Genomic DNA, 17,958 nt, shown 5'->3' on the forward strand with positions numbered 1-17,958 from the left:
CACATTTCAAAAGCCCCAAAAACAAAAAGCCTTTTATTCTGGTGCAAATGACACTAAAACTGTGTGTGCATGTGTATTTTATGTATGTGTGTGTGTGTGTATAATATAATATAATATAATATAATATAATATAATAATATAGTACTTCTAAATTTTGGGGTTTTTATTTTTGGAATTTTGGTTATTTATTTTTGGAATATTTTTTATATGTAGTAGCCTTACTTCATAGCATTTTATGAAATACAATTAAACGTTTTTTTTCTACTTTTTGCATAATTTGACAAAATCACAGCATTTATATATTTAAGCTTTTAAAATATTTAATATATTTTTTTTAAATTGTAAGATATTTTATGCTATGAATTTTTATATTCAAAAGTTCAAAATATTTGTTATGTTTTTAAAAGAAGTGCCTTATGCTCACCAATGCTTCATTTAAAAAAAAAAAAATTATCAAAATACAGTAAAAACAGTAATAATGTGAAATGTTATTACAATGTAAAAGATTTGTTTTCTGTTTGAATATATTTTACATTTATTACTGTTATGCAAAGCTGATTTTTTTCTTATTATTAATGTGTAATTAACAGTTGTGCTGCTTGTCATATTTGTGGAAACATACTTTTTTAAAAGATTCTTCAATGAATCGAAAGAAAAAAAAATGAATTTATTTAAAAAATAAATGTTTTGTGGTAGCATTATGAAAGTTTTTACTGTCGCTTGTAATTAACTTAATGCATACTTGCGGAATAAAAATAAAATAAAATAAAACAATTGTACATAATTATAGGTATATAATATATGTAAAAACATCCAAATCTGTACATGAAAGTCATCAAAGAGTTTCCAACTTTCCAATTTGAATGGGACTTTTATATAACAAAAAGGAAAAGAAAACAGAAAGCTCAAATCTGTGCGCTTTAATAAATGTCAGCCCTTGGAAAACAAAAGAGCCAGTAGTTAAAATTCTCCATACAGTACCCCCATCTCATTCTTTTGCGTCACTGGATTGACTCCAAAGGTTTCTCATTGACAGCAGTGAGGCTACTGGCTGCATCCACATAAAAGCGCCAAGGGGTTCCTTTGGCTTCTGCAGCGAGATGCTTCAGTATATGACGCCTTGGGAGTGAAAACACTGATCTGATCTCATCCATGCGGTCTGCTCACTTAGTGCTTCCCTTCGTGTTGTTTCCAGCATCGTCTTGCCCGCACCGCATGACTCAAATAATCAATCATTTTTAGCGATCCGGCTCGGACACTTCCAGTCCACCGCGTTCGCATGCTTACAAGCGTCACACATGCCTCCCTTTGAGTCTCCGTGCAGAATCAATTGTTCTCGATTAGCGGCCACTGCAGTGGATAATGAATTAAATCAAATTGGATTCTGCATATCTTGTTGATTCTAGAGGAGCATTTAGTCTCAGCTTGAGACGATTAAGAATGCCACTTAGCAACAGAAGAAACTATCTCGTCGCCCCAAATCCTGGGGAAAGTTATCATGGAAAAAGCTTCTTAATAAGTTCTGTGCCGAAAATGAATATCGTCTTGAAGATTGTGGTGAATTAAAAGAGCTGACGGCTTGCACACTGTAGTGCCATATGGCAAAGCATCGCTTGAGTGAACTCACCCCGTCTAGTCTCGAGAGAACAGTCGAGTGCAGTCTGTCTAGCCGTGGGCCTCTGAATATGAGAGAGGGAATATGTGGGTGATCCAGCAAATTGATTCATTAGCAAAGAAAATTAATCAATAAAACAAATAGTGCATATGTGTACATTTCCTGGGCTGTACAACCGAAATCGTATGTCACCGTGTGTGGCATTTTTAGGGCATTTAACCGGTTAAAAATATCTAATTGTGAATAATCTTCTTGTGTAGTCCGAATATTTGCTTACTTTTGTATAGAAAGGTTAATAATAAGCAAATAAAGTAAAAAATAAAAATAAAAATAAGAGAACAATGTGTAATTACTGGAATTGGCAATTTGATGCATGTAGGATAATATTTTTGATTATTTTTTTTAATTCTGATTGATTGATTGATTGATTGATTGATTGATTGATTGATTGATTGACAGATTGATTGATTGACATTGGAGTCCAAACAACACTGAAACCCTTTGAATGCATTTGTATAGAGAAAGGGGAAATTCTGAATCTTATTTTGTGTAGTTCATTTATTTTTTTGTTTGTTTTTGAATCGGAAAAGTAAATAAAATAATGCATAGTTACTGTAATTGGCCATTTATGTTGGTGACATATGTAGCAGATTTTTTTTTTAATTCTGATTGATTGATTGATTGATTGATTGATTAATTGATTGATTGACATTGCAGTCCAAACAACACTGAAACCCTTTGAATTTATATGTATAGAGAAAGGGGAAATTCTGAATCTTATTTTGTGTCGTTCATTTATTTGTTTGTTTGTTTTTGGATCGGAAAAGTAAATAAATTAATGCATAGTTACTGTAATTGGCCATTTATGTGGGTGACATATGTAGCAGATTTTTTTTTTTATTCTGATTGATTGATTGATTGATTGATTGATTGATTGATTGATTGGACAGTATGGTCCAAACGACATACATATGTATGCATGTAGTTAGTTAGTTAGTTAGTTATTGAGGAACACTGGAATCCAAACAACACTGAACCCCATTGACTTTAATTGTATGGAAATAGAGAGAAAAATGCCATCATACTACTTACTTGGCTTTGGTATATTTTTCAAATTGTGCATTTTTTCCCCATATTGCTTTGAGGATTCAAAATATGTTTACCTCTCAATAAATACATACTCGCCAAAAAAATTTCTTTTTTTCGGAGTAGCACTCTTTGTAACCATTTGTAAGCGAGTTTATGGGCTGCCGGACCAAATCGGCAAGAATGTGACTGAGAAGGATTAGTGATGCCTTTTTGGCACTGAAAAGCCAGGCTTAGGAAGGATTTTCTAGGTCTTCATGGACAAGCAACAGAGCGGAAAGTCCACCCAGTCCTGAACATGATCAACAGAATAAACAACCACAGCACTTTTAGCTGTACTGAATTTCAAGTTTTGTAATGTCCTGGTCCTGTTGTGCAATATTTGTTGGTGCACATAACATTATTTTGAAAAATTATTACAATTCAAAGTATATTGTTTTCTATCTGAATATATATTTAAAGTGTACTTTATTCCTGTGATGCAAAGCTGAATTTTCAGCATCATTACTCCAGTCTTCAGTGTCAAATGATCCTTCAGAAATCAGAAAACACATTTTGAAACCTCAAAAAAGGGGGAATGTGAATTTTCACATCAATAATTGTGATGTAAATGCATGTCATACATTCTCTGCCCCACACTGAGTCTATGGTAGCATCTGTGCACAATAAGGAAGTAGTACGACACGTAATGTTGTTATAGTCCAGTGATTATAACCAAGACTGATATGACCACATATCTGTCTGTATTATTATGGAGAGAGAATTGCTTTGGAATTGAAGGTGGAAGACTTTGTTGACAAATGAAGAAAAATAACACCCTGAGCAACATCAAAATAAGTGTTTTGTTCTTCATAATCTGTGTCTGGACCACCGCCACTCTTTTCATTGATTGTCATCAGTGTAGAGGGGGATTCGGAGGCAGGCTATCATTTTTGTTCTTGCTAATTAGTTTTTCTTGGCTTCTGTGTTGTCAAAAGAAAGTTGTCTGGCATCATTCAGTTTAATCAATGCCATAGTTTCATCTCTGGGTACCTCAGGAAGTTTGGAAAACCAAAAACATAATGTTTTTTGTGCAACCTTGTTAGCAAATTTTCCTCATTTTCCTCATTACAAGTTTTACTTTATTTTTTTTTTTTTACATTTTAACATGATTTGGACTATTTTACATCACTGATGCAAATAATCTAATTCAATTATCTTGATTTTTACACATTTTAGTGTATTTGTCATACACTTGTTGCCAAAGTACTTGTAAGGTAAAATGATCAAGCATCTGTTTAGCAGTGTTATTTTACTATTTTTAAATATTTTTATTTGTACATATTTGTCATTTTATAATTTTTTAATATATATTATATGATATATTTGTATATAGCATTATTTTATTTTATTATAGTTATTCTTATAGTTAAAATAGCAACACTGGTCTTTAGTTTTTAGAAATATGAATTTATCTGTTACAAAATATTATTTTTTTCCCAAAATGGCTAGTCTGTACTTTTTTTTGTTTGTTTGTTTGTTTTACAAATTCTGACTTATTTCTTTACTTGCTTACTTATTAATTTGATCAACTTTTGAAATGTATAATTTAATTTATCATCATTTACTCCCCCTCATGTTGGTCCAAACCTGATATTTTAAGGAACACTTGGGTCCAAACAACACTGAACCCCATTGACTCAACATCAAAATAATAGATTTATTTTATTTATTTATTTTTTTTTTGGAGTCATTTTTCTAAATGTTGTCTTTTCTGTTCCACAGAAGAAAGAAAGTCACAGAGGTTTGCAACAACATGAAAGTGACTAAACGATGACCAAATTTTAATCTTTAGGTGAACTACCCCTTAGTTTGACCTCTTTAGGTTAACGATAAGCATTATCTGAAGGTTAAATGTCTTCTGTCACTAAAAGAAAAACAATGCAATGAGTAGACTAACCATCTAGATTTGGTTGCACTGGTGCACTGCATCGCATTTATCACTACATGGTGAACTAGATTAACAGGATGAGAGCCTTTACACGCACAGCCATTAAATATCTACTGGCAATAAATCTTAACTTAGCATCTGTGTTTATGTTGCATGGGTGGAGGAGGAATTTAGACGGGCTGGAGGCGACAACAAAGGAAGACTTCCCATTCAAAATGGAGGATGGGCGGGCTAATTCGAGAATGGGGATTGGAAATGTAATGGTCTTGTCTTTCGACTTTGCCCCCAGGCCAAATACAGAGCCATCTATCCATCGTTCCTCAGAGGACAAATGATCTACGGGTGAGAGCGGCCACTGCGGTTTCATCAGTGCGACACAATCAACAGTATTGTAGTGGTGCTAGATCAAGTGGAATGCTGCAGTTGAGCAAGACATATGAGTGTTGGGTAATTTAGAATCAATGGAAGAAACTGTTGTGTTGTGTCACATAAGCATCCTCTCGCCTCAAGCCCTCACAGGGGTGCTCTTATTTTAGATACGGACCTTCACTGATTCCTCCCGTGAAGGATTCAGATGTTTCAGCAGTTGATTTATCCAGCGCTGCCATACTGGCCTGTGACCAAACTCATCTATATCATTCCATGCCACTTTGTCAGGTCAGAGCAAGGACAGAAAGGAATAGTTCACCAGGGAAAAAAAATGTTTTGGGGAAAACAAAAGGTGAGTTTTTGAAGAACCTTCATGCTAGTTCATAGTAACCAGATGAACTCTGAAGTGTATAGGGATATACTCTCTGCCCAGATTCAGACAAATAGAGCAAAGTTGATTGGGCATAGTGCAAATGAATGGTGACCCAAAACATACAGCAAAAACAAGCAAGCTTTTGAAAAAAAGTGAAATATTCTGCAATGGCCAAGTCAATCTCCTGATCTCAACCCGATTGAGCTGCATTTCACTTGCTGCGAACAAACAATAACTGAAGTTAGCTGCAGTAAAGTCCTGGCAAAGCATCACAAAGGAGGAAACCCAGTCTCTGGGGACGTACATGAGTTCCAGACTTAAGGCAGTCATTGCCTGCAAAGGATTCTCAACAAAATATTAAAAATGAACATTTTATTTATGATTACATTTATTTGTCCAATTACATTTGAGCCCCTGAAAAAAGAGGGGACTGTGTATAATTCCTAAGCATTTTGTTATATTTTTGTTCGACCCCTTGAATTAAAGCTTAAAGTCTGCACTTCAGTTTAATTTTGACTGTTTTATTTTTAATTCTGTTCTGGTGGCATAAAGAGACGAAATTATGAAAACTGTGTCAGATATATATGGACCTAACTGTATACATACAAACACACACAAATAATTGGAATTAGATTTTCTAGTTTAGTTTAGTGCATATAACCATCTAGGATTGGTATTTGGATGAACTATTCCTTTAGCAAAGCAATCCACAGAGTTCAAGTCAATTCTTTTTAGTACGGTTTCCACTCTGCATGCCGAATAAGAGCATCATTGACAGTTCAAATGAATAATTCATCCTTTATTTGCCGCCACAGCAAAATGCTAAATGCTTGCCGTTTTTTTAATAATCTTTTACTTTTTTGTCAACTCCTACACGACTCAGTCATCATTCAGAAACAGGAAATAAAAAGGCAGGAAAGTGACGTGTCAGACACTCGCCAATGGAACATCTGGTTGTCTGTGAATGCTGTTATACGCTTTCTCTTGTCCCTCGAGCCGGAAAATGAAAGACGACATGCGGAGGGATTGTCAGGTAAAGTGATTGCCCCCTGTTGAAAGGTTGGCAGCATCACTCTCTATACTTCTCTCCTTTGTGCTTCTTTTCCTTGAGCCACTCTCGTCTCAAAAGTTGCCCCTCGTGGGGCCCCGAAAACACGGAGAGAGAGAAACAAACCGGTGAGAGGGGCTTATTTCTATTGGCTTTAGATGACCATTCAACAGGTCACGCGGGAACGAAAATGATCTTGGACATCACAGCTGATGTTGTTTGAGATGGTTTTGACAGATGCAGCAATGCAGCAGTTTAATATTTCTCCCTTTCTTTTTCTTCTTCTCCAGCTGGCGGGCATTGAAGGCAGAGGAAGGAAAAGTACTTAAACGTTGGATTCAAACCAGCATGTTTGACACCTTTTATAAATGCACTGACACAGTCAGACCTCTCTTTATGTGACACCTCTATCATTTTGAATGGCAAATCTAAATATGGAGGGTTGCAGTATTCAGTGGCTGACAGAGAACATTCTCTTTGGCTTGCTAAAATGCAGCTGACAGCTGGAGAGGAAAGTGAAAAAGTTTCACTGGTACTTCAAACATAGGTAAAAATGACAAATGGTAAATAATGGCCTCCAAAATATTTTGGATTATCCACTCCATCTGAATCCAAAATGGGACCTAAAGCTACTATGGCTCAGTTAAAGGCACATAAGAAAAGTAAAAGCCTTACTTAAATATATATGAGCCGCGTCATATGGAAATTTACTTTAAAAGGCCTTTTCTAATGTATTAAAGACATCAATCATATTTCAGTTTAATTTAACGTTTTAAAATGGCCATCTGTCTGAGTGGATCCTATGCCACAAAGACTTTTTTCAGGGTGTGCTGCATGCAGGGGTGTGGGAACAAATCTGAAAAATAAGGAGGACACGTTATAAATCTCATCAGCTTATATCATGAATATTGAGTGGGTGACACAACATTTGCACAGTCATCCTAACTGAATTCCTGAAGGAAAGGGAAGTGGGCACTAGCTATATAGTTTCAATTTATAGACTTCTGCTTGGTCAAGTATCTAAGAGGACGTTTACACGACACCATTTTTAACAAAAACGTAAAAGGTTTTATGCATTTTGGCAGTTTATTTACATGACAATGGCAACTTGACGACAGTGGTGACTTTTGAAAATAGGTTTTAAAGTGCAAGTTTCTGATTATCAGCTCTGTGTAAAAAATAAATAAATAAATAAAAATCATCTCTGTGTAAACTACAAAAACGCAAATTTACTCCATATCTCCCAAACCCATTCATTTAAAACCAAATGTATTTTAATATATTTTAATATATATATATATATATATATATATATATATATATAAATAACCTTGATATATGTGCATATAGCTTTCATTAAGCTCATTTTCATTTACTCATTACATTACCTGAATGTAAGGTCAAAGCTTAAAGTCAAATCACCTGATGGCTTAATTGTGCTCAGATAATAGCATCATAGTATTCTGGAGATGTCTGAAAAATGTTCATTAATATGAATTGATTAGAATAGTGACCATTCCCTAAAAGGGAATCTGTGCTCATAGAACATGAATCCCATGAAATGTGCCATATAAACTGACGTATAAAATATGACTGTATTAAAACCCAAGAGAAGATCTAGACTAGTGATTTCGGAGACATATTAAAGCAAGCATCACTTTTACTATCGCTTAAATTTAGGGTTAGTTACTTGAACCACTCGCATTGTGTTCTTTTTCCACATGTTCAGGACTAGTATCTCATTAAATCTATTAAAAACAGATGGAAAGAAGCCTTTGGGGCATTTCCATAGCTTACTTAATCCACCTACAGGCAGAAGGTGATTCAAAAAGGTGGAAGATGAGTCACCGCTAATGTCTAATAAAGTATACCAGCTGACAACAGAAGGTTACTCTTTAAACCACAAACAATAAACCAATATAAACTCTTTAAGATCCGCAAAGAGATCACCCGCCGCAAATGGGACCACATTGCTGCAATTACGACTGTACATCAAGACAGCTTATGAACCCTAGGTAATGACTCAGGCACTTATCTGCTGTCTCCTAGTCTCCTAATACATTGTTTATTGGCGTACCACACAACCCTAATTAAACACAAGAGCTCCTCTGGTGAGTTAAAGGGGAAAAAAATCAGAGAAGCATCAGAGCTTCGAACACTAATTAACCTAAAAACCGAGGCTTTATAAGAGACTAGCTTAATGAAGTGTTGTTCCTTTAAAGAAACAAAACTCTGTTTGCTAACATTGAGGGTTCACGTTACACTATGACATTTTTAATTGTAACTCTGCGAGATAGGGAAAGAAAAGTTGTTAGAAAAAGAAGTGACCTAAGAATGACAGAAAAGCAGAAAGGGTAAGAGCAATTATTTGATTCATGTTTCTTTGGGTTTCTTTGAGGCGACAGCGAGCCAAACTGAGCTGCCAAATGTTGGCATTTGCTTTGCTTGTATGAAAATTAAGAAAATATAGTCACAGTGACAGTAAAGACAATAATGTTACCAAACATTTCAAATTTAAATAAACACTTTCTATTCATCAAATAATCCTTAAAAAAATTCAAGTTTCCACAAAAATACAATATTAAGCAGCAAATCAGCATATTAGGATGATTTCCGAAATTTAAAAAAATGTTTCACAATGTTACTGTTTTTAATATATTTTTGATCAAATAGATGTAGCTTAGGTGAGACTTACTGTAAATATACGGTAAATTCCAAAACCTTGCTGCATAGTGCCTACATAGTCAGTTGCCTTTAAGGTAAGGAAGGATTTGGAAAGCTCTACAGCTCTATAAAATTTGCAAGTCACACAAACAGCATTCCTCACATGACGTAAACAGAGTTTACAACTGATTCCAGTAGAGTTTGACATTAGACATTACACTCTTTAAAGGGGTCATGTGATGTTGCTAAAAAGAACATTATTTTGTGTATTTGGTGTAATGAAATGTGTTACAGTCTGTGAGTCAGAACAGCCGGCATTGTAGTCTACTCTACCAGGATCAGGAAACGGTCCTCCATAAAATGTGCTGCACATATCTGAATATTTGGGTTGAAGTGTTCTGGAACAGTGTTGTAAATACAACTTAACCACTGATTTCTAGTCGTGTCCTCTTTTGGAAGGCCAAACAAAGTAGTTTCGCTTTCACAACGAAACACACGGCGGGCTAGAGTAAGCAGCGGCCAGCGGCCTAGAGCGAGGAACGGCCAGCGGGCTACAGTGAGCGGAGGCCAGAGGCCTAGAGTGAGCGGAGGCCGGCTTGAGTGAGCTGAGGCGGGCAGGCTTGAGAACGGCGTGGCCAGCGGATTCGACGAAGGAAGGTCCGGCGGGCTTGCGGCAACCACATGTGACGACCCCGGGCTGGACTCCGCTTCGTCCACGGTGAAAGCCGATCCGGCGATCCACAGCGCAAAGTTGATGTATTTCCTCAGCGACCAGCACGGATCAGCTCCAGGCATGACGAAGCGGATATCGTCCTCTTTTGGAAGGCCAAACAAAGTAGTTTAGCTTTCACAACGAAACACACAGTGCCTTCACGACATGGCTGCGGCGGCACCAACAATACTATAGCGAGAATAAAAGTTACGCCTTCTTTCTTTGCATGAACATTTGGGTGGCATTATGCAATCTTCCCACATCGTGACGTAGACATGTGGGGGTGTGTTAGAACGAGCCGTTTTAGGTAGGCGTGGTTGACTCTTAACTTTTATAAAGAATCTCTTTGGATTTGAGACTTTAGTCTTTGCAACTTTACAGATCTTCTTTATGCACCAAGAGCTTGTAACACTCCAAAGAGAAAGGAAAATTTTAAATCGCATCATATGACCCCTTCAAGTACAGCTCACAAATAGTGATTAAAGTAGTGCATTCGAATTTGACTAATCTATAGTTGTCACTACTTTTTGATATTAAAGGAAATATAAGTATATTCATAGTCAACTTATTTTTTGCTTCGGCCTATGATGGCTTTCAGAACACACAGCCATCATGCAGCAGTCACTGTCAGTGTGAAATGGATGGCGAGTATTTAGTTGCACAAGGAAAAGCAGCCATTTTTTAAATCCCTCTTGAGCGGCAGGACAATATGAGATGCATGTTAACACGGAGGTCTTATTAGAAGTATTCTCAAACATGCTGGACATCCATCATACAGAAGAGCAGGGAAGACAGACGGTTCACTCTTTTTCAGAAGCTTGGTAAATAAAGACTTGGCCATTGATTCATATGTCTTTTTTTTTTCATACAGACAGCAGTGTTGGTCCCCTGGGTGCCAGAAGTTTGATGGCTGTTGTAAAGCTGTAATTGGTCAGCATGTGGCATTTGTCCTATTATCCTTTCAACACGGGGTCAATAATTTTTAAACAAGCTGTTGTGGCACAAATGTGTATCATTCCAGTCGAGTGTTGATCGATATGTCAGTGTTGTCTAAAAATGCCCCATTACTTTGTGTGTATGTATGCCTTTGGGGTGTGTAACACCGATTGGAAACCCTGGATGGATGGTGGTCATCTCAGTGTATACGAGGTTCCCACTGTTTGGGGAAGTAAAATTTACGAATGACATCTATAATATCTTCATTATTTCTCCTAGACAGGAATGAAATGGAGCCTTTTGCTTGGATTTGTCTTCTATAAGAAAAGGCCAACATTGACTCAGTTGAAAAACATGCCTCTGTACATTTTTGCAAAACTTCAAAAATACCTGCATATACAATTCACTGCAGTTTCCAGCTGAAATGAACATTGCAGTTACACAGCAACAACATTTATTTGCACAATACTATGACCTCAAAACACTTTTATCATCGTGCATTTTTTGTAAACAAATAAATATTTAAGTTTGCATCACACACTTGCAAAAACAGAAAAAAGCTCTCACTGGGGCTGTACCCTCTCAAAAGGTACTAATATGTACCATTTAGGTACTAATATGCACCTTTAAGGTGCCATGCACCCTTTAGAAATATTTCAAAAAGGTACCACCCCAGTGACCACTTTTGTACAACTTGTTTTTTTTTTTTTTTAAGAGTGCATGGCCAGCCCCATATGTATGGCTTTTCTAAAGCAGTAAACTTGCTTGGCAGCCCACCTGGTACAGTAATGAACATTCAGGCATGAGTCCCGTGAAACACGAGTCACAATACAAAAGCTCTAAATCTTGTGGAAGCAAGCTAAAATGGCATTGTAATTAAATACATTTTTGTGTCATGTTTTCTTTTGTCAGCACTGTCGGTTAGGTTTAGTGTAGGTCATAGGTGTGCGTTAGTTTTAAATGCGATACAGCTTTTTAGCACCACTTACCAGACATTTCACTTCCGAACTGCCACGATATAGACAACAATCAACTTAAAACACTGCCAGATTCAAATGAATGTGTTTTGGATAAAACCAAACAAGCTTTTATTACCACTCTCTGGACATTTTACTTCAAAGTCCTGCAAAATGTGAAAGAAACAACATAATATCATTTTGCAGACATGTCATGACTGGCACATCTTTCCAGTGTGCATGTGTTGGAGAATGCCCTAATAAGAGCTTCAGAAGTGATCGGTGACACAAATTGGTCTGAATATAAACTTGAACATTTCCTAATGAATTCTTCCAAGCTCAAATGATCAGAACTGCTATCCACATTAATTTTAAAGCTTTGTATTTATACTGTATATAGTGCATAAGGGTGCAATTTGCATCTATTTTCATTTTTCCCAAGAAACTAGAAGAAACATCTGAGATAAAGTTTTTAAATAACACATTAAGTATCCTGAGCTATGGAACGGCAACTTCTGAGTTATGAAAATTTATTGTGGGATTACCTGATCAAGGTAGTTTATCATAATCGTGGCTGTGTGACACAAAAAGACAATGGCATAGAAGCATCACCATTTCCACGCTGACATCCACTTCATCTTCAGGTCACAAATGAACAGTTAACTTCTTACTAACAATTATGCAAAGTGAGAAACCTTAAAGATCTGCTGGACAAGTGTGAGCCCCATTGGGCAGCATTTCGATTGAACACCCTATAAGGTCGAGCACTCTTCTCGAGAGTGAAGTAATGCACACAAACAAGGAGATGAAAGGTTGGTTAATTTGTTTAATAGGTGTTAGTTCTTTACTAAAGCACAAGCTGGAATCATTTTCTGTCATGCTATGAGACACTTCCATATGATTTGAGCCTGTGAGCCATTTCTTTCACTGCTAATGGGATGCAGCTAAAGTGAGTTTGTTTCAAAATAAAAATGAAAAGCATCTGTTAAATGACTGCTTACTTACTAGAGGACATCTGGCATATGTTTTGGGGGAACTGGTCTCGTAGGAGAAATGCTCAACAGTAGGGTTCTCAAAGTGAAATTGATTTAGCATTGCAAAGCTTAAGTACTATGTTAAGTATCAGACTACTCACAATCTCAAAACATGATTCACCAATCAGCAAAGTCGGTTTTACCATGGAAAATTTGAGATTTGTAGGAACTGTAGGAAGCAAGGCTAGGGTGAGATCGACATCCATCACACCTCTCATCCCAAACTTGAAAAGTTTTCTATACCAGGTTATTGAATTTTCTTAGTAGCTTTTAATCTTTGATAGTCTGTTTGTTGTTTCGAAAATGAACTTTAGCATCCCTTTTGGCTTTTTTAAATGGGTTCTATATGAACTCTCTCATCATGAAATCACTTGTCCGTTGCACCGAAGAATGACTCATTCTGTCACAAGTTCCCCTCGAGAAAAGATTGGTTAGTCTAATAATGTTGTTTGGTCAGTTCGTATGACTTACATGGTTATACTGAGGATAAGTTATTGTTGGAAATGTTGACTGTGGGCATGTTTTGTTCCCCAGTTCATTTTAGAAGTCAACCAAAGCTGGATATGCTGAAATTTGCAAGTAAATTTGCTCCGAGACCCTAAAACCTGCAATTCTGCGTGTTGCTTAACAATTCAGATTAGCTGTTTTCCTTTCCTCCCTGCTGTGTTGATCTTGTGGGTGTCTTTATATGTATTTGACCTTTCTTTTGCTTGGACTCCTCCTCATAAAATCACAGACATTTGGTTGTGTGAAGCAGTATTGCTTCAAAAGTGGACTTTTTTGAGAGTCTCCAAAGTAACAGATAATTTAGTCAGATGAAATTGATCATTCTGAATCTGCACTAAATAACTAGCTAAGGAACTCGCCCGTCGTTTAAGTTTCCTGTCGCATTGCAGAGTTTTGGTTGATGAATGAATCATTATTTTGAACTGATACTTTGTGAAGCATTTGTACCACAAAACTTTAAGCAATGGCTTAAAGATTAGAATATTCTTCATATATTAGTAATCATTTGATTATTAATATTGTTAATTCATATAAATGCTTGTGGATGATTACTAATATTATTAATAATTGTTTATCGTTATTAAATATATTATTGTGATTACAATTAATAATCATAGTCTTACCTGTCAGTAAATGATTACATTTTTAAAAAGTGTTCATTATCATTATTATTTTATTAAATGATCAGTGATTCTTAATTTTTAATAAATGATTAAATAGTATTAAATGAATAGTTTTATTTTTATTGATATTAATATTATCTTATATTATTGATAATATTGTGAGCAATAGTTAATTTTGTTATTACATTTTTTGTTTTTTTAATTATTAATTTTTGATTTTTGATTCAATTTCTAATGAAAAACAATTTGTGAAACAGCAATTTTATTATAAAAATTAAATGTTAAATTCTATACGGACACAAATCAGCATATTCGAATGATTTCTGAAGGATTATGTGACACTGAAGACTGTAGTAATGATAATTCAGCTTTGCATCACAGGAATAAATTACATTTTAAAATATATTACATAGAAAATAGTCATTTTAAATTGTTATAACATGTCACAATGTTACTGTATTTAAATAAATGCAGTCCTCGTGAGCACAAGAGACTTCTTTCAACAACTTATGAATGGTAGTGTGTTATATTAATAGTTCTGCATATTGTTGGGTCTATGCCATTCATGGTATAGATTTTACATTTTAGTTTAGTCTTGTACCCTTAACAAAATTGACATTGTATTGGGTCGCAATGTGATGCCCAGTGTAAAATTGAGATCCTAAAGCAAAAACCAGTTGAGACCCAATGATCAAAACACAGGTCAATTCATTCGTCCGACGGTGCATGTTTTCCAGATGGTCGCCCACCTAGTTTTCGGAAAACTCCCAATCGTAGCAGAGGAAGTCAGTTTGGCTTGTTTTGAAAAACAGGATCTGCAGGGAAAAAAAATAGAAGAGACGGAGGAAGATCACGGAGGTGATGCTGAAAGAGAGAGTGATGTGCTGGCAAAGCTCTCTGCAACCCCCCCACCCCCCGTCTGCGTGCATGCACGCATGCGCCAGCGACCTTCCTACACACTCCTGCAAGTCTCTCGCTATCTTTTTATCTCTCTCTCTCTCGTTCTGTCTGAAACAGAGATGCGCTCTACCAATCTCTCTCGCGTTCACATTTCCTCCCTCTCCATCACAGACTCTTTTCCCTTCTATCATAGGTGTCTGTCTCCGCATCATGCAGCAATGACAATCCCGTACTAATTAGCCCAGTGCCAGCCTCTGTCAGCCCAACGGTGTCGCGTTTACGTGAGCGAGCACGAGTGACTGCAAAGTCAGCAAAGTTCCTCAACGCCTCCTGCCCCGGCCGCTAGACTTTCCGTTCCCCCCCCCAACGCCGCAGAGAACGTAAAAAGAATCACAAACCCGTGGAATGTTTCTTCTTCCCAACATTAACGGGTGACTTGCGTGATGAATGGTGCCGAGGAAACACTGACAGCTCACCTGTAGCCCACACTCGGCCGGCATTAGGTTGCATTTAAAGCACAGGACTGCACAAATAACGCACACTCTTCTGATAAATAATGATTGACTGCCTCTGAAATATCTGCGTCAGTTGTAGCTGCAGCTTTCTGAACTGTGCCGCATGCAATTACTTTGTTTTATATTAAAAAAAAAAAAAAAAAAGGAGGAGGAGGAGGAGGGAGAAAAGAGCGGGAGCTCGGAAAAGATCACAGTGCCATCTAGTGGACTTTGTCGGTGGAGGAAGTTGCTGTTTACAGGAAAGGTAATTAAATTACCCCATTAACTCAGCTTGAGTTTTTTCAAGGGGGGGGGACAGTGTGTGGGAGGTAATTGAAGCAAGGTTAGCTATAAAATGCGTCTATATTCGTATACTGCCAGCATCGAGTAACTACTTTATTTCACAATTTATCAGAGCAGAAGTTGTTCCACTGAGACGCACAATCTTTCAAAGGTTAATGAGGGAGACCCTGACTATATTTTCTTATAACAGGCCTGAGGCAAAATGCACCTTATCTTTAACCGCTTTGCCATCACAGGAATGAGTTTTAAAATGTATTTTCAAATAAAAAACAGTTTAGTAATAATATTTCACAATATTACTGATTTTACTTTATTTTTATCAAATATCAAACCTTTTAATGGTAGTGTATGTCACGTTAATAGGTTAGCATATTATTAGTTTATTTAGGCATACAATGTTGTTTAGTTTTGTACAGAAATAAAGGTGCAAAAGCTGTCACTGGGGCGGTACCTTTTCAAAAGTTACTAATATGAACCATTTAGATACTAATATGTACACTTTAGGTACTTATATGTACATTTGAGGTACTAAAACGTACCCTTTGAAAGGGTGCTGCCCCAGTGACAGCTTTTGTATCTTTTTTTTTCTGAAAGTGTATCTGACACTTTATTGGGTCGCCACTAGATGTCTAGTGTATAACTGAGATCTTAAAGCAAAACCAGCAGACATGCATTGATCTAAAACACACATCTTTAAAGAGGTCATATGATGCAAATTCAAGTTTTCCTTTCTCTTTGGAGTGTTACAAGCTGTTCGTGAATAGATAAGATCCCTAAAGTTGCAAAGACTAAAGTCTCAAACCCAAAGAGATATTCTTTATAAAAGTTAAGACTCGCCCACGCCCTCCTAAAATGCCTCGTTTAAACACGCCCCCACATGTCTACGTCACTGTGTGGGACGATTTGCATAACACCGCCCAAATGTTCACGCAAAGAAAGAAGGCGTAACTTTGATTCTCGCTGTAGTATTGTAAGGCCGCCGCCATGCCGTGGAGACTGTTTTTTGAACCTTAAACCGCATAAACACATTTCATAACACCAAATGCACAAAATAATGTTCTTTTTTTAGCAACGTCATATGACCCCTTTAGCCGCTACAAATCAAGCTTCTATCCATGCAACAGATGTGTCAATCTTCATGTCATTTTCTGGTTTGTACTGCATAAGCATTGGATAAAATGCCATGGAATTGCAGATTTTATGCAGAAATCAATCAGGGATCCCTTTATGGATTCCCCTATGCTTGCTTTTAAAACATTCATCTCTATGTTGGCCGAGATGACGAGAGCTAAAAATACCCCTCTTTAGGTTTAGAGGCCAACAATGCAGGGTAGGAAATCTACTTTGCACCGCGATCAATAGGTACAGGTTTCCTGTCAAGTGCACCGGCAACCTCTTTAGTCATTCAAGCCCTTTCAAACGACTCCCGAGTTCACACTGGAATCTTTGTGTCCCGCCAATTTTTAATTTCACAATGTTTTGGTAGGAGGATTAGCCATGCCGCCATGGAGCACTATTTCTTTGGAGTCGGAAGAAGGGGGCTCAGGGAGAAAGAAAAAGAGTAAATCTGTTTCCATAAGGGAAAGGTTTTGAAAAATGCAATTTATTCCTCTTGCTTTGAGGCCTGATTTATTTCATATCACGGTCTAAGCCGCAAACCAGAGAACTTACCTGGCCGGTTGAGAGAAGGTGAATTGGAAATGCTTATCTCCGAGGTGCACTTACTCCCAAGTTGGGGTGTTTTTAAGACCGATTACGGCATTTGCCGAATGTGAATATGAGATGAGTAGTTGTGCATGAGTCAGCACATATAAGTCAGTGGTTTCAATGCTACTATTAGCAAATGTGGAGCTGGGAGCTGCAGAGAACAGGTATTATGCTCATGGACTCCCAGCGTGTTCACCAGTCGGGAGCAATAAACATCCCTTTACAAAAGTACTATTGAGGTGGCATGGTACAATGATAGTATCGGATGTTAATCCTATGGTGCTTTGATATATAGCATGGCACTGAATGATTACTGTATGCATGTGAATCTCACAACAAACACATTTCACTACAAACTTTAAGGAAAATAAAAAGGATGCCATTTTGTGACAAACACAACACAACATACATATCTGAAATTAAATATAAATTAGTATAGTTATAGATTTTTTTTCAAATACAGACATTTATTTATTTTACAAATGCTATTAATGTATATAATGGTGTGTGTGTGTGTGTGTGTTCTGTTTTATTTTCAATACGTTTTAAATTATTTTAAATACATTAAAAGAATCTTGAAAAAATATTGCCGTTTTAAAAAAAAAAAAACTTTTTAATTGTTGGGGTTGAATATTTGTGTGTGTGTGTGTGTGTGTGTGTGTGTGTGTGTGTGTGTGTGTGTGCGCGTGTGTGCGTGTGCG

This window comes from Sinocyclocheilus anshuiensis, unplaced genomic scaffold (genome assembly GCF_001515605.1).
Source record: "Sinocyclocheilus anshuiensis isolate Anshui unplaced genomic scaffold, SAMN03320099.WGS_v1.1 scaffold348, whole genome shotgun sequence".
NCBI lineage: Eukaryota > Metazoa > Chordata > Actinopteri > Cypriniformes > Cyprinidae > Sinocyclocheilus > Sinocyclocheilus anshuiensis.